Raw genomic sequence first — 18,271 nt, forward strand, 5'->3', positions numbered from 1 at the left:
ATATCCTTTAACACAAAAAAAAAGGAATAAATAGATATCCCTGGAAACAAAAAACTAAACTTCTAAAACAGAGAAATACCACAAAGCTAAATTAACAATAATTAATGTAACTGAAAAGGTAAGAATTCTCAAAAGAAAACTTTCAAACAAACTACAATTAATAAGTAGAAAATGATAGCTAGATTAAATAAAATGCAAAATGGCCACTCCAAAACAGTAGGTAGAAAATTCTTAAACAAATGACCTAATGAAGAATATTCTCAACAACTAACAGCTGTTACATAACTTCAACCATTACCTTTACATCTCTCTATTATAAAAAAAAATCTTGCGACAAGACACGAGATGTGATCTTTTGAAGAGAGACACTTTCACTTCCAGCGAGACGGTCAAGTCACATCATAATTACAACCTTTGGAAGCAAGTCCTGTGATGCACATGCAGAGCAGGTTAGAGATAATGGAAGTAGGAAAATTTATCACCATTTAAGAGGGGTTTCAGAGGAGCGACCATGTCTCCTTGTTGTGTGTTCAGCCTCCCTCTTCACAATGGTGTGTAGTGGTGGGCGGGGAAGGGGCATGCAAGTGAAGTACAGATTACATGGCATGACAACAGCAGCAAGCCAGTAGTTGATCGAGCAAATGTATTTGTTTCCCATTGTATCACCATTTAAGACGGGTTTCGGAGGAGCGTCCATGTCTCCTTGGGGTGTGTTCAGCCCTCCTCTTCACAACTGCTCTTAGCGCTGGCTTTGGGTGTGTGTGGGCTGGGTATAGATACATAAAAATGTTGTAAGCCTCAGCCAAGGAAGCCAAGTGTATAACCCATCACCCCAGCTGTTAAGGTGAGTCTTCAGAATGCCTTAAAAAGGGGCTCCAGTGGCAGCAATGTTAATAGTCCTCTTTCAATATAAGAGGCCGCCACACCCTTGGACTTAACAAAAACAGAAGATGGCAACAGGCTAATTTAAACAAAACAAACAAATCAAAGATCGCCACAAAACTTAGAAAAGAGAAGACAGAACAGATAAACAAAAACTAAAACCATAAATTGTATTAATGACATAAAAAACTGATAACAAATAAAAAGAAAACAAAAGAAAAACAATTAACAAATGTAAAGCCTGGGATAACACCTCAGTGACAACAGATATTTCCTTCTACAAGGTAAGAGATTTTTTACTATGAAATTATTTGTTTCAGTTTCACTAGGATTTCTCCCTACCAAAGGAGATGTGGTAACAAACCTAATAGAACTAAAAGTGCAGAAAGAACAGTGAGAATGCAAAACTAAGGGACTGAATTGATGGATTGATTATTGTAAATAAGTGAAAATTCTGCTTGTTTATCGCTCCAAGCTGGGTGACCTGGGTTGCTGGTTCATGAAATCAAGCACTTAGGTAAGTAACTTTGAGACAATCACTTTGGATTTGCAGAATGTGTATTAAGCATAGCTAATTCTAGTTGTGTATGTGTCAACAGACTAATTAAATAGGATACAAAAGTGAAGGATGCTTAACGGGTATATATAGGATATTGATGTTGCTTCAAATAGTTTGAACATGAGTTGTTAGGTAACTTAAGAACTATTACTGAGGAGTAGTATGGTGGCACACTGATTAGCACTACTGCCTGGCAATAAAAAATGAAAGTCTAAGTTTAAATATTTTTCTGTATACAGTTTGTGTGTTCTCCCTGTGTGTGTGTAGATTTTCCTGGGACTACTTTCTTGATGTAATTTCTTGCTTTATGGTTTCCTAGATGTAAGATTTCTTCCTTGCAATTGCTGACTTGGTTTGCTAGCGGAGTCTCTTTGACTGGGAGACCAGCACCATGTGGAGCTGAGCTGGATTGCCTTGTATTTCAGTAGATTTCACTGCTGTGCTCTCTTCGAAGGTCACAGAAGGGATTGGGGGTTGCGTAATCAGAGGCTGTCAGGTGTTTGCTTGTCCTGATCAGTAAAATCAGTGTGAGCGGAGTGTATAGGTAAAGCAGTTAACAATTTTTTTAGAATTTGTTTCTTTCAGTGGATCAATTTTGTTTCCAAACGTAGTGGGTAAGTAAATAGACGTCTTAACATGCAGGGAATTGAGAGAGAGTAAATGTAAGCATGAGAAACAAAGAGTGTGTAATGTTTTAAACAGTGAATGCTATAAAAAATAAAACTTGAATGGGTTTAAATGTGATAAAGACAATTTAAGTGATTTTGAGTATGTCATGGGAAAGGGACCTTCTTGACTGAAGTGCATTAAAAGACATTTAAGTAAGTGTGAGAATGTGTTTGGTTAAAGACAATGTGTGAAAGTATGTGGTGTTAGTTGATAGGATGAAGCAACTGATTAAAGTATTCATAAATTTTTAAAAGTTTTATGTCTGAATGAAATAAGCCTTAAATTCAAACTGAAAATGGTATGCCTAGGTGCAATTAAAAAGTCTCCAGATTTTATATACTGTGTGCACCACCTTCCTTTTGGGTACTGGCCATGCTTTAAATGGAAGGAGGTTCTTTTAGTAATTTTAAAGTAAAAGGCAACATATTCTCTAAGACAAAAAGGAACTTGGTGATAAGCACTGGACTCCATCCCCAGTATTGTTCTATACTAAGACATGCTGTACCATAAACAATGCAAGAGAAAAATTTTTAACTACCAAAATGATGGGAAAAGGTGGACTGTGCTTTTTCCACTGGAACAATGGTCTAGAAAAATGCAAGAATAATTTCAGATGATACTAACAAAAAAGCGCATATATGAATAATTAGCCTTAACAGGAGGTTATGAGTAAAATAAATCGATGCTATTAAGCATACATAGATTTTGTATGTTAGAATATTTTTAGTTTAAAGCACTGTAATGTTTAACTGACAAAGGAGAAGAAACTTCATTCTCAGCATACAGGTCTGCAATGCGGGACCTCGCGAGACTGATTTTCAGTATTGTGGGGGGGATAGAGATGTTAAAACTCATGTGTGGACTGGAGCTAGAGTCAAGGAAAATAGAATTAAATTTAAAACAGAACGTACATTCCTTCAATATATCAGTTACGACGCATACATATGCTGTTACATGCGCAACTCAAGATTGAAGAGACTGGAGACAGCCTCACAACCACTGAGATAGAAACAGCATTAAAAAAGCGGAGTACAAGACTGCAAAACTTACTAAAGGGAAGTCTGACATTTTCATTTGTTTATCGATGGCGATGGCAACTAAGTGCCGTTTGCTTGCTGCAATAAATGTGCTTAACATATAGTGGACACAAGTCAGGCAACTCAGGTTTAAAGCGTCACGCGTGTGCAGTAGCGAAGGGTCAAACTAAACTGACATTCTTGGTAAACCTGACAAAAGTAACAACTAACGCTAAACGTGAAGCATGGGATAAATTAGCTGATTATGTTTTCAAGGATATACGGCTTTACGACAGAGCCTGAATAATGGCTATACAGTATTAAATTTGAGCAATGCCTGAATGACACGGTAGCCAAATAAACTTTGAAGAGAATACTGCCCCATCTGCATTGTGGCACATGGTAGAAAAAAAAAACCAGAGAAAATATATGGTATGTGGCATGCTAGAAACCATCAGTAATTATTTGTGTGCTGTCGCCACTGATATTTGGACCAAAAACTTTGAGAACATATCCATTCATTGCATTAATGAGAACTACAATCTGGTGTCAATGATGCTTTTTGGGACCCCGTTTGAAGCAAGCATGTTTAAAACAGATGGTAACATTCGCGCTTTACTGTTTGAACAACACAGCTGACTGCAAAAACGATCGCTGCCTTGTGAGGCTACACCAGATTAAATTTGTGCTTTTACAGCAGCTGAAATTACACAGCTTCTGGATAATGTAAAAAAAGGTTAGTAAGGTATTTTAAACATACTGGACAACAAGACAAGCTTACAAGGCCATTCAAAAACTCTGAAGAGATAAGATGGAACTCTAATTTCGATACGACGGATTCAGTGTTGCGACAATTTGACGACTGATCGCATCAATAAAAAGATACTCAGAAATGTGGTCTCTTTTCTGAAATTGTTTAAAGATGCGATGACTGATTTAGAATCACATATTATGACATCTGAAAGAACTTGTCAACAAACTGTGCAGCAACGGCTCCTATCTCCATGGTCTACAAAGTAGCAACATTTTTCAATCTGAAGCTTCTATTTTTATATTGTTTATTTAATAGGATCGCAAAGATGCAGGAACAAAATGAGATTTGTAATAATTACACTTTAATTCAATTGCACTTAATCAAAGAGTGCAGTGATGTTCACTGAACAGCTGTTAGTAACGCCCTCTTTCCTTTCAGGGCCAGGGAGCAGACGAGAAGATGTCTTTAAGTTCACAGTGCTTGCTTGGTTACAGTGTGCTCGTAGTGTAGTGAGCAAAAAGTACTAACAGCTAAAATAATAATAATAAAAATCTCCAATACTTTTTGAAAGTGTGGAGTGCTTGTGTTAATATGCTAGCAACCCCTGAGACCAAAAAGATCATCATGGGTCCCGAATTGCGGAAGGCATCTATCGCATCGGATCAAGAGTTTTATATATTGATATCCTTTGGACCCCAATACCTGACTATCATATTAAATCCCCACTATAGACGGAATTTTATCACACCCTAATATCTCTTTTTCTGCAGTAAATAGAATTTGAACCGTGAAGCGATGGAAGATCTAGGAGGAAAAGTTAATTATCTGCAAGGCAAATTAAGTCTTTTCATGAGCAACATATCTCTCTATATATATAAAAGAAAATCCTGGAATGGAAAAGCAAGGCTACGATACGTGATCTTCTTGGAAGTCATTTTAAACACCCGCGAGCCCAAACACACGCCCTACTTACAATCTACCCGCGAGACCAAAGACATGCCCTATTTACAATCTATCAAATAGGACAACAGGCAGCAAAGTATTCAGTCTTGTGAAGGATTTGAGCATACACAGATCCAGGGCTCTCAGCGTCTATACTGTAAAGTGTATAAGGACAGTACGTTATAAATGAAATGTCGACATCTAAGCGAAGAAGAAAGCAGCGCGGAGAAAAGAGACTCAAATGTGTTGGAGAGAAAAAAGAGCAAAAAAGAATAATCGAGGTGCAAATTCAGAAAATAAGGAAAGTAATTATCAGCCTGGAACAAGTGGAACTGAAAAAAAAGCATGTCTAATCCGGCTCAGAATTAAAAGACAATGAGTAAAAGACAAAGTAGAACTTCATAAAGACGTTTACAAACGTTGGCGCTAACAGAGCAGGTTAGAGACTATGAAACCAGTGAAATTAGAAAGGTTAAAAAAAAAACAAAAAAACATTGCCGCTATACACATGTGGAGAAAGTTAAAGGATATGAAAGTAGGAAAATTAGAAAATATAAAAAAAAGAATAGTAAAGATCGCAGTAGCGCAAACAAACAAACTGCCTCATTTAACTATGCACCAGTCTAACTTTGGTTTTGCACAATAATTACTACACTATTGCACCTTAACATTTAATTCTACTTTATTCACATAATTTTACTTATTATGTTCTACTATACTGTTATCTTTCAATCTATGACTTTTTGTTAATCTAACTGAAATTCTTCTAACTTTGCACAGTTTTTGATAAGCGGATCAGGATGCATTTCACTGCGTGTTGTCCTGTATAACTATGCATGTGACAAATAAAGAATCTTGAGAATTTCAAAAACAGAGTTTACCGCACATGCATTTATTGGTTACTTTGTTCATGTATATATATTTATCTGTCTGCTTATTTAAAAAGCTAAATTTACCCCAGGAGTCAAAAACGTTCTGTCTAGCCCTTGTACAAAAACCTAGACAAAAGCTGAGGTATCACCTTGGTAACCCCATGTACTTTTGGAACTGTGAGAGGAAAATAGCACGACTTTACAGACAGGAGCCAAATGCAGAACTCTACTTACTTTTTTACTTTTTTAAAATAAATTATTAACTGCTGATGATGTAGATCGTTTTGTCTGTGCTGAAATTCCAAACAGAGAAACCAATCCTGACCTCATTAAAAAGATTCAGCATATTGGGACTCGCAAGATTACGAATATTGTTTTTACAGAAGTTCTGAAATAAAAGTGAAACTAATGAAATAGCAACAATTCAAAAAAAAAAAAAAAAAAAATCTTAAAAATGTGTATCCGGAAAACCAAACGCAGGGGTTGGCAAGCGAAGCAAGCAGGAGGCGAAGCCCCCTAGTACTTATTAAATATTTGTAACTATTATTTTATTAATGGAAACAGTGCACAATTATTATGATTTTAAATTGTTTAGGGTTTAAAGTGTACAACAATGGCCATAATAGCAAATAGTTTAGAAAATGAGATTAGCATAACATGATCAGCACCTAGTATAAAAACAATATGTAAGAGTAAATATTTTTAGAATGACCTAATTCTATGGGTCCATTGATACTAGGTGCGAGAAGGCAAACACTACCTTTAAGGATTAATGTTAGTATGCAGTTTGGACTGTGCCCACTACCCACCTCCTGTAGTTAATCAGAATCTGACACATGACTACTATATTTAGTATCACATTAGTGATTATCATCACATTAGTGCATACAGCATTACCTGTTAAAGTCAATCCAATTAAAACATTGCCATTGATTTATAATAACATAACAAATAATATAGAGCTGAACATTAAGAAAAATATGTTAACTAAGAGGAATGATAGTAAACTTAAGGGATTGTATTTAATAAGTGTTTTGGAAATTGGGACACTCAGAGCAGAATGTCTAAATACATTATTATAGATAGAGATATAGTTAAAACTAGCAGCTGTTGGTGGCAATACAGGACAAATAATAATATTTCGGCTTCTTGGGCTTAAGTAATATCAAAAATAGCCAAACAAAGTAACAACAGAGATGGAGTGTTTTGTACAAACAGGTGCTAAGTGTGCAGTTTGTGAATTAGAAAGCCTGGATACAAACCAAAGATTCCAGCTTGTGGCAGAAGATTTTAAACATCAAAGAAGCTTCAGTGTAACCCTTACTATTTAAATGTGACCTTGAAAAAGGACCAGTGACTTGCATTAATGAGAGTAGTCATGACATTTTCTGAAGGGAGGATTGACACCTATTGTTAGATTTATGCCGCCTGTCTTTAGTAGAAAACAAAGGTGATAACTTAGTATAGACCACAGCTGGATATAAATAAGGGTGACTTTGTGAATGCGAGCTTGCTTGTTTGTATAAGGACTCTATCTCTGGTTATTGTTGTAAACATCATTGGTAACAAAAACTGGTAACATTTGTAGTTTTTAAAGTAAAAATTACACCATCGGTGTCACCACCAACGGTACTAATAAACAGTCTATTAAATTGCAGATGAAATACAGGACTGGGTACATTTTTGTGAACTAACACAGCTAAGGTTTATTGGATAAGAAGGAAATCAAATAGTTACTTAAAACACAGGAAAAATACAACATGGATTAAATAGTTGTTGACAATGTTTTATCATCATACATCATTTTGAGACAATACACAAATGATTTATACAATTAGAAAAAGACAGTTAAAGTAGAAAAACTAGGTCGACCTCAGAGTTTAGGTTTGACTTTAAGAAGTCTGAAAAGGGGGAAACACAGTATATAGTATTTTTACAATCTGATCTAAAGTATATACTTATATGAAGCTTTAACGGAATTAAATACTAAGTAATAAGAAAAAGGACTGAAAGTAACTCAAGGGTAAACTAAATACAGCTTAAAGCTTAAGCACATGAGATCTGCCTCATCTTAAGGAAACCGCCAAGTTGGTTTTCCAAGGTTAGAATCAGGTAAATAAGTGCCGAACACCCCTTTAGAAAATGAGGATAAACTGATGGAAAAGCCCAAATACCCCTCCTACGAAGCAGTGATAGTTCATTAGGAGAATCCACAGAACACCCCTTCCAACGAGGCAGAATTCAGAATATGGAGAAAATCGACATGAGTCAGAAATTACTGGTGGTTTTAGTTTTTTCGAGAAGTAATAAAGTTTTGTATAATAACAGATGACATGATGTATTAGATAAGGTGATGTATTAGAAAACGTATAAAAGCAGATGAATTGTTTAACTGATTGCTCACTCCATGGACTGAGACATTTGTGCATATGCAAGCTATCGAGGCAACTCAGGACCCTTCTTCAGGCAGTTTGAAAACCGTCTGTAATCTGTTCAGTTCGCCAATAAAAGACATCATTTTGCTTGACTTCTCATTGCATCCATAATGGCTAACATGGTACAACACCCTAACACAACGTAACTCTGTGCACATGAAGAAATGTTCTGCATTCTTATCTGGGCTCCGTGACTGTCTTCTTTGAAGATAAAGGAAAAGTTTTTTCCACAATCCTTTTATAAAAGAAAAACTATACGTATGGTGTTAATTGGAAAGGGGACATCTTCTATAATGAAAACTGGCTTCCAGATTTCAGTATTTTTTTGCATTTAGGCATGTGAAATTGAGAAACATTTGTTTTTTGGCAGGATTCCTGCATGAAAGGTTCCTAAAAGGTGATCAGATTTTCATCTTCATGACAAAATAGGAAAATATGCTGTTCTGCTCAGCAGCTGCCAAAAGCATGTAGGTGGAGTTATTACTACTATTGGCATCGATACACTATTTGTTACAGCATGAAAGTAAAAATTTTACTGTACTCTGTTCATGTGAAACATTTCTACTATGTCTACAGGAGGTTTGGACAGTTTTTAAATTTAAAGAATCATATGATTATTTCTTTCTGACCTTGAGTATTTAAACAATTACGACTTACATATACAGATACATTTAGGTGTCATTTATACAGAAATATCAGAAAGTTCCAATGACTCACCAGGGGCCTCATGCATAATGGTGTGCGTAGAATTCACACTATAGCATGATGTAAGCACAAAAGCCGAAATGTGCTTACGCACAGAAAAATCCAGATGCAGGAATCTGTGCGTTCGCCAACTTCCGCGTTCTTCCACTACATAAATCCCGCTCAGCGTGGAAATAAATGCTTGTGCACGCGCCTGCTGTCCCGCCCCAACTCCTCCCAGAATTACGCCTCTTTGAATATGCAAATCAATATAAATAGCCCTTAAGCTCAGCGTTCTGTGAAAAGGCAATGGCAAAAGTACGAGGAAAAATAGAAGAATTTCAGCGAATACCAAATGGGGGCAAAGAAAAACGTACTATTTGTTGGTTTAAACAGTTATATAAGCAACAAAAGGAAGTTGATCGAGTGACATAGTGTGTTGGAGAAACTCGAAAGCTCAAGTTCACAGTGAGCGGTTCGCACAGTGCCGAAATAAAAAAAGTTGTCAGATATCAAAGTCGGCATGAAAAGGTGACTCGTAGCCCACTGTCTGAGTGTCATATGAAAGCTTATTAGGGTACAGTGAAAAAAAAGGCACACAGTGTGAAAAAAGCACGAAATGTCAACTTTAATCACGTAGTTTATTTTGTCATTAAAGTAGAACATCATAAACTTCATCTTAAAATCGTTTAATTTACAGTGATCCCACACTATATCGCGCTTCGCCTTTCGCGGCTTCACTCTATCGCGGATTTTATATGTAAGCATATTTAAATATCGTGGATTTTTTGCTGGTTCGCGGATTTCTGAGGACAATGGGTCTTTTAATTTCTGGTACATGCTTCCTCAGTTGGTTTGCCCAGTTGATTTCATACAAGGGACGCTATTGGCAGATGGCTGAGAAGCTACCCAACTTACTTTTCTCGGTCTCTCTTGCGCTTTCTCTGATCCTGACGTAGGGGGTGTGAGCAGGGGGGCTGTTCGCACACCTAGACGATACGGACGCTCGTCTAAAAATGCTGAAAGATTATCTTCACGTTGCTACCTTCTGTGTGCAGCTGCTTAGTGAAGCGACATGCTGCACGGTGCTTCGCATACTTAAAAGCTCAAAGGGCACGTATTGATTTTTGACTTTGTTTTTCTCTGTCTCTCTCTCTCTTTGTCTGCTCCTGATGGAGGGGGTGTGAGCTGCCGCCTTCAATAGCTTTGTACCGGCGGTGCTTCACATACTTAAAAAGAAAACAGCCCTATTGATTTGTTTGGTTTTCTCTCACTTTCTGACATTCAGTGCTCCTGACGCGCACTCCTTTGAAGAGATATGTTTGCATTCTTTTAATTGTGAGACAGAACTGTCATCTCTGTCTTGTCATGGAGCACAGTTTAAACTTTTGAAAAAGAGACAAATGTTTGTTTGCAGTGTTTGAATAACGTTCCTGTCTCTCTACAACCTCCTGTGTTTCTGCACAAATCTGTGACCCAAGCATGACAATATAAAAATAACCATATAAACATATGGTTTCTACTTCGCGGATTTTCTTATTTCGTGGGTGGCTATGGAACGCAACCCCCGCGATGGAGGAGGGATTACTGTACTAGTTTCTCAAATCCCATCGTAATTAAAGTAGCACGTTAAATGCTTTGTTGTGTATTTGATCTTATATGTGCTCTATGTGCCTGAATCACTACGTGCTCTTCCTCCGACAGGACACAGAATCCATTACGTTCGTAGTATTACAGCTCTCTGAATAATTAAAATACTGAGAAGTATATGTGATATCATTTTTAATGATGATATGAGTTAAAGCATGGTATTAAACATGGGAACACGGTGGCGCAGTGACTGTTTATGTCTTACAGCAGGATGCTTGCTGCACCATGTGCGACCTTCAATGAAATGCTTTATTACAGAAGTACTGTCTTTTTCAAACGTACTAACCCCCAATTCCTGTCCTTACTTTTCTTTCTCCAAATACCCAATCGCCACACAATCAGCTCTGTAATAGACGTTAAGTCATCTGTAAGCTTAGAACACCGATTCTTCAAAACTTTTAAGGAACATCGAAATATCTTCGTAATGTTTAATTATTCTATCCATCTATCCTTCTAGTGTCGCGCCAGCCACAGCATGAATACAGCACGAGGTAGGAACAAACCGTGAACGAAGCTCAAGCTCGCTAGCGCTGCGGCACCGTGTAGCTAAAGTTAAAGTTTTATCTGTATAATATAATCAACATATTTAGCTGCATTTCATCTTAAAAATGATATTGTCATCATATGTAAATACGGGCTTTATAAAGTGTCTCAGGTTGTGCAATATTATAACTGTATCATAAGTACAATTACCTCATGGTAACTTGCAAGTACAAACAGTTCTACAAGGAGCACTTGATGGACTGATTCAGTGCATGTATAGTTCTTGGGATAAAACTGTTTGTGAACCGCGAGGTCAGAACAGGAAAGGCTGTGAAGCGTTGGTCGGATGAGAGCAGTTAAAATAGTGAATGGCTGAGGCAGCGAGTGCTTGATGCTGTATACCGATAATTCTCTTTCCAATCGCTGTACTGTAGATCTGTGATTCTCACTCAGATACAGTGATATAAATACTCCGAGTGGTGCAGTGAGAGTAATATGGAAAAAGATGATCCGCTGTGGCAACCCCTAACGGGAGCAGCTGACAGAAGAAGAAGAAGGTGCAGTGAGAGTAACAACGCTAAAGCAGTTATGGTATTTAGAATAGTTTGACCATTCTGTGGACCATTATATTATTACAGGTTAATTACAATCAGATGCATTAAGTTTATGAACGATATGTGGTTAATTTCAGTGTATTTGATAAAGCCGCCGTCGTGGATGTGGATCTAAGAAAGGGTAACCACACAGGAACAGTAGCACTGCTTTGACGCTGGGTGCCGCCAGTCTGCAAAACTGAGCGGAGAACTTGCGTATGACAGGGTATGATGTACCGTGGAAAAGTGCGTGGCTTTACGCCAAGTGTAGGTTTTATACATCGCGATTTGAATATGGAAACGTTCTTACGCAACATTTCTGCAACATTTGGCAGGCTCATTCCTTACAGCTTACTTACAAAAACTAAGTAAGTTCATTTCCAAATTCTACACGTAATGGTCATAACGGTCGACAACGTCTGCCATGTTAAACTTTCTTATTTATGGCCCCATCTTTACGAAATTTGGTAGGCGGCTTCCCTGAACTAACCGAAACTGATGTACGTACTTATTTCGGTGGTATGACGCCACTATCGGCCGCCATATTGATCTTTCCAACGGTCTTTGTTACTTATGGGCCCATCTTCAAGAAATCTGGTACGCGGGTTCTCAACGCTAACTGAATCCTACTTACATACATATATATGTCCATAGCCTGCAGCTCGGCCGCTGTGTGAGGCGGCGTTGGGTCCCCCATCCCCACGCCTCCCACGTAGTTGGCTGCCTGCCTATATAAGGCCGTCCATCGCTCCGGTCTCTTTATTCCCTTCCTTGCTTCGCCATGGTATTCACATCTCTCTACTGATAACTGCAGCCTTTTTATTTAATCCACGGCTTCTCCGCTGTTTTATTGTTCGTTTATTACGATTATAGTTATTGTGTAGGTATTATAGACTTGGTTTACATTGTTCAGGTACCCATTTCCTTTATCGTTCCATCCATCGATCAAAGAACTGGCACTTACCGAGTGGTTTCCATGCCCGGAGATGGCGACTGCCTTTTCCATTCTCTGTGTTACATATTGCACGGCCATATCAGGCTCACTCTTGATATCCGGAGGAACATTGTGTCTTATGTATTGAATGACTGGGACAGGTTCAAGGTGTGTACTGATGATGGTACAGGAGATAATTATACTACACAGGAGCACTATAAGAGTGAAATGCTTAAGCCCTTCACCTATGGTTCTGCATGTGAGTTGATGGCTGCCGCTGAATTGTTCGGTTGTCGCTTTCAAGTGTACCAAAATGGCCAAATATTTTACACCTTTGGACAATTGCCAATACCTCTTAAACATCTTAGATTCACAGGTGATGATTTGAGTAGTGGACACTTTGATGTTTATGAATGTTTTAAACTCTCAAAAGCTGGATGCGAATTTATCGATGAAACCCATTTCAATTCAAACGCCTCCAATTTCCAGTAAGGCTCTGCTTCGCAATGACAATTAATAAGTCTCAGGGACAGACCCTACAAAAGGTTGGCATTGATTTGAGGCAAGATTGCTTTTCACATGGCCAACTATACGTTGCATGCTCAAGAATAAGCTCAGCGCATAGCTTGGTCATATTACAACCGGTGGGCCGAACTGACAACGTGGTATACAAAGAGATCCTTAACAAATAATTATTGGTATATTTTCCCTCAGTTTAAAAAGGTTTACTTTTCTTCTTAAGAAAAATTTTAAAGCAGTACTTCGCCGCTGCGAAGCATGGGTATTTTGCTAGTTAAAAAAAAGTGGCAAATCATTATTGTACCTAGGGTATACCATTAGCTACTTTGCTGACCATATTTAATGAACAAGTAAGCCATGAAGTAATTTAATAATGAATGCACTGCTGCACCATATTGGTAAGTTTTTCAGTTAGTAGTGACCAATTCATTCTTTGTGTTAATCCATATTGTACATTTATAATATGTAATTCATACAAATAACTGCTGCATACCCTCATTGTGCATCAGAAGTTGCACAACTCTCGATCTATCTTTATCTATATAGTTACGCATGTGCACCTTGGGACCACCTTCCTGGCTCTGATGAGGTAAGATGTTCCACTCTGAAAAAGAAGAGGCACTGGAGCTAACTGTATTTTCTCTTTCCATTGCAGTTCTGATAAGAAGACCAATGAGGATGCCTAACTCCGTCCACATCACCCAGAGTTGGCCCTATCCGTTCCACTTCGGGCGCCAAAAGAACAGAGCTCCCACTGATGAATCTTTCTGTTAAAGCATTTTAGTAAGGCTCAATCAAGCTAACTTTCTTTTGTGCACAGGGCACTATTTTGTTATTTTCAATTTATCGATTAAATGGGATAGCCTGGCCCTTGCCACAACCTTTCTTTTGGTGTTCTTGGTCTGTTCCTCAGTCTCAATGTATATATTCATATATACTGTATTAATTGCAACATTGACTCACTCACTCACTCATCAACAAAAACACTATTTCCAGTTTACTTTAAAAGATGAAATATGAGAGGATTGTACGTCTAGAACAATAGGTATCTTCTAAAAAGGGACATTTTAATATATTAATAACTAAGGTAACTCCCCCACAACAGGAAAACTAAATACCCCAAAGTCTCAAAAATGCTTTGACTGATTTGATTGAACTTTGGTGACATCATAGAAAAAAGAAAATTAGTCAACTCATGTTTTTTTGTTGATATATATTGTTAATAATGCTGTGTAGCAAGTGGGCTCCTCTAACACAAAACACTAGTAAGTATTTGCATAGAGAAATGGGGCCGGTTTTGCAACTTAATGTTGCAGCAGAAGACCACCTTTGACCAATAGGGTGGATGGATGAGTAAAGAAAGGGAAGTGTCCTGCACAACAAAAAGAGATAGGGTCACATACTACGTGGAAAAATCTCAATAATAATTTGGCTGATTTGATTGAATTTTGGTAACATTATACAAAAATGAAAATTAGCTGAAATGTTTTTTTATTTGTTGATGATAATGCTGTAGTGAGTAGGTTATGCTAGTATACTGCATCCTATTTTTGGCTTAGTGCTGAGAATTAATTGCACAAATAAATGGTCTGACAGCAAGTGAAGAAGGGAAGGTTTCCTGCACAGGAAAAAGAGACTGAGTGGCATGTTATGTGGAAAATTATCTATAAATGGGATAGAAGAAAGTTAGGTGAAGCTCAAGTAAAATGTGGTTAGAAGCTGTGCTATAACTCTCAAATGTGTGCCAGTTGCTGTGGCTGTGAGTGACCGTAGGTGTTGCTTCCCTGCAACACAGTTAAGGAGTCCCCCCACAATCAGAAAAGAGACATGGGTAGATACTGTACATAGTTAACAATATTATTTTTTTCACCTGTTCTTTCCTGCACATTTCTTAAAACATTCAATTCATTCCATAGGTTGTGTATATGTGCAGCTGTAAAAGTATTGTCTGTTTGTGATAAGTTAAAGTAAAACAAGATTCAGTGTTAGAAGTTTATTGTCTAGCAATGGCTTTTGGAGTAATGCCATTGTTACCCAGCCGGGATGCTTCCAAAATGGAAGGACATGGGGAGAGGACATCCAAAGGGCGCTATCTTCCCCAAACTGTTATTTGAAAGCCCCCCGGGTAGCAACGACGCCTCGGTTTCCTGCTGGGCTCTATGGGAATCACTATTTGCTCGCATAGCCCTGTTGGGATCCGAGGATGCTGCAAGGGGGAACTGTGGGAGCTGCAGAGCCCTACTTTGGGCTTCAGCTGTACCTCGGAGCAATTCCAGACCTCCCTACTAAACCACCTGAAGTGCTCCCAGGTGTCATTTAAAAAGGAGCCAGCCACCTCCCAGAAGAGGCCAGAGTCGAAGGATAATGTTTGTGAGGCTTGCAATGTGAAAGAGAAAGGAGGCTGCAAGGCTCTGGAAGAAAGGGACGGAGTTTCACTGTGTTTGTGACTGTTGGCATCAGTCCTTGGAGACTGCTATGGATTTGAGTGCCTTTCCATGAATAAAAGGCTTTTGTTGGACTGAGCTGGTGTCATTGCCTATTTGTGTTGGGTTGGGAAAGCAGGTGTGCCCCTGGTCTTCACACCATATTCATAATATCAGAAAAAATTTGTTAAAATAGTACTATAGTACTGCATGATACATCCTCCAAAGGTGAACATATTACTGGCAATCAACTAGGAAACAAATTCATGAGTGAACAAAGAAAAAACCAACATCTCAAGCCCACTTTAGTTTCTCTTGCTACCATGGTATGATATGTACATAAATGGGCATTGCAAATTTAGATTTGTGGTTTGCTCTGCTTTTTATTTGACTTTCCATTGATTTTCATTTTCTAACATCATTTGGAGTTTATTTCAGTTCTTATTTGTTGCAATTTTTAGTTCCTCGCTTTCTCTGAGATAACCTACTGTTCCCTTGCACTAGGTCTCTTTTAGTTTTTATATAGCTTTTGATCTAAACCTTCCAAACCTTTGTAACGTTTTAAGATTACAGATCAAAGTGCTACATTCAAATCTGATTGAAGCTGCCATTTTTTCTTGATGCACTACCGATTGAAATTATACTTGTACCCAAAAAAATCCCAATATTCCTATTTTCAAAACAATAAAGTTTCCTCTAAAATTCTATTTTGGAATGACCATCAACAAAAGCTAGTCACTAGGAAAAGCATGAATTGATCTAATATAGGCAGGAAAGTTTTACTCATGGGCACTTTTATGTAGCATGTTCAACAGTAGAATCTCCAGAGAACTGATATTAGCTCCAATGTAAAAAATATGAATATTGTATACATAAAAGTACTTAGTTAAACAGTACTTCTAGCACATCAGAACTTTGTAAGGACTTCTGTCAGCTGAACCAGGCCTTTTGATTCTATAACTGAGGAACACTGTCTTAGAAACGTTTTGGGCAAAGTTGTGTAACAGCTAGTCTACACATAAAACTAAATCACTGCTGGCTCCAGAGCCAAGAGGCAAAACTACACATGTATGAACACTGAAAAATACTGAATAGAAGAGATGGCAACAAAGTGATAAATATTAAGAGCTGTCTTTGTGTCCATCTGGGATTTGTCAAAACAAATAGGAATAACCCTGCAAGGATAAGAATAAGACTAATCTTGGCTTTTAAAATTCAAAATTTTGTGTACAACGCAGACTGAATACTGACCATGTACCAACAAACAGTATGTCCATCCATTTTCCAACCCGCTGAATCCGAACACAGGGTCACGGGGGTCTGCTGGAGCCAATCCCAGCCAACACAGGGCACAAGGCAGGAACCAATCCTGGGCAGGGTGCCAACCCACCGCAGGACACACACAAACACACCCACACACCAAGCACACACTAGGGCCAATTTAGAATCTCCAATCCACCTAACCTGCATGTCTTTGGACTGTGGGAGGAAACCGGAGCGCCCGGAGGAAACCCACGTGTCTACAATGAAATACTACAACAGCAGCAGAACAGTCTGGGCATGCTTCTCATTAGCAAGGACTGAGCACTTTTTCCTTTCAGCAAGAGAGCTGTCCTACATACAGGGCCAAAACAATATTGTACTGGATCAAGACTGTTGGAAATCACAGATTTGAAGATTGCTCAGTTTGTATGTGCACTAAATTTAACAAACAGAACAAAATCTGAACTGGTGAGAGCATCTGAGAAATATCAAGGGAAAAAGGAAGACGTAAGGAAGTAGGAAGATGCCTTTTGAAGACTATAAATATAAAAGACGTTCACTTTTAGAAGCTTAATTGAAACATGACAGTGCAAGAAAGGAAAATGAAGAACAAATGATAAGGTGACGGAACGGGGAAGAGAAAAGAACAAAGGTAAAAACGTTGCCAGATTACCTGTGTCAGTGAATTCCCACAAGATAACTTCTTGTACCTATAGAAAAAAAAAGACTAATTGAAGATTACATCAGTTTTTATGACAAAAATAATGTGAAAATTTTCACCGGCCTTAAAAATATTGCATTCGACACAAAAAATAAATGGCTCTTTAATAACGATCTGCGGTCGTACATATAATTTCGATTCCGATGAATTGTGCATAAGGAAAGATAAGCTATACAAAAAAACAAGCTGTTCGAAAAACTTTTAGAATGGTATGCAGTGTTAACTTATATCGAATTCAGATTCAGGCGAAAGACCCCGGAGCCCAGATACCCTGTATGTCCGTACAAGTTACGACTGGAACTCAGCTTTTTCGGTGCCCCGCTTCGTAACATCTGGACAAGTAAAGTAGTAGCTTACCGAGGTTCGAAGAATGTCAGTCCAGTGCAGTTTGCTTCGCCCGCCGTCGTCACATAGCAACAGAAAACGCCGCGCTCCCTTGCGTGCTGACGTCAGCCTTAGCGTTGCTGTCGCCATGGCTGCCAGGGAACTTGGACGTAAATGTTGAGCGTGAAGAGTCGTTGAAGATCAAGAGACTTTAAAACACCTGGATATTTTTGCTGGTTCTTAGAGTGAAGCAAGGATTGTTTGAAACCCGGGAAGGTGAGACGCTGTGTTTCTCCTAGCTTTTCATTGAAGCGTGGAAGTTTGAACATTAACGGCCTGCATAAGGTACAGTGGAAAAAGAGTGTAACACCGTAAAGTATCTTGGACATTTCTCGGTTCGTCATTGACTAGACTTTAACACTAGATTTTAGACCGTGAAAAATATTGCGCATGCGCAAAATGTGACGCTTTTCTGACAGGAATATGATTTCAGTTCGTGTGGTTTCAAACCTTGGCCTGTGAGGTGGATGAAGGTTGGTTGAGCGCCA

At 38.3% G+C, this 18,271-nt stretch overlaps 2 protein-coding genes across 4 annotated transcripts in view; one reads left to right on the forward strand and one right to left on the reverse strand.

Annotated features, from left to right (window-relative positions):
* Positions 1–17,836, reverse strand: part of LOC114654244 (uncharacterized protein C2orf81 homolog) — a 46,717-nt gene extending 28,881 nt beyond the window's left edge. The window contains exons 1-2 of one of the 2 annotated variants that reach the window (XM_028804663.2): positions 17,757–17,805; positions 17,352–17,388 (exon numbers count right to left, since the gene is read on the reverse strand). The gene's annotated coding sequence lies outside the window, so the exon portion shown is untranslated. Of the gene's footprint in view, positions 1–17,351; positions 17,389–17,756 lie in introns of both variants that reach the window. The other variant, XM_051930126.1, reaches the window with a different exon arrangement.
* A 30-nt stretch (positions 17,837–17,866) lies between these two features.
* The window catches only part of wdr54 (WD repeat domain 54), a 57,681-nt gene continuing 57,276 nt past the window's right edge, over positions 17,867–18,271 (forward strand). The window contains exon 1 of one of the 2 annotated variants that reach the window (XM_028804665.2): positions 17,867–17,999. The gene's annotated coding sequence lies outside the window, so the exon portion shown is untranslated. Of the gene's footprint in view, positions 18,069–18,271 lie in introns of both variants that reach the window. The other variant, XM_028804666.2, reaches the window with a different exon arrangement.

Source organism: Erpetoichthys calabaricus, chromosome 7 (assembly GCF_900747795.2).
Source record: "Erpetoichthys calabaricus chromosome 7, fErpCal1.3, whole genome shotgun sequence".
Taxonomy (NCBI): Eukaryota; Metazoa; Chordata; class Cladistia; order Polypteriformes; family Polypteridae; genus Erpetoichthys; species Erpetoichthys calabaricus.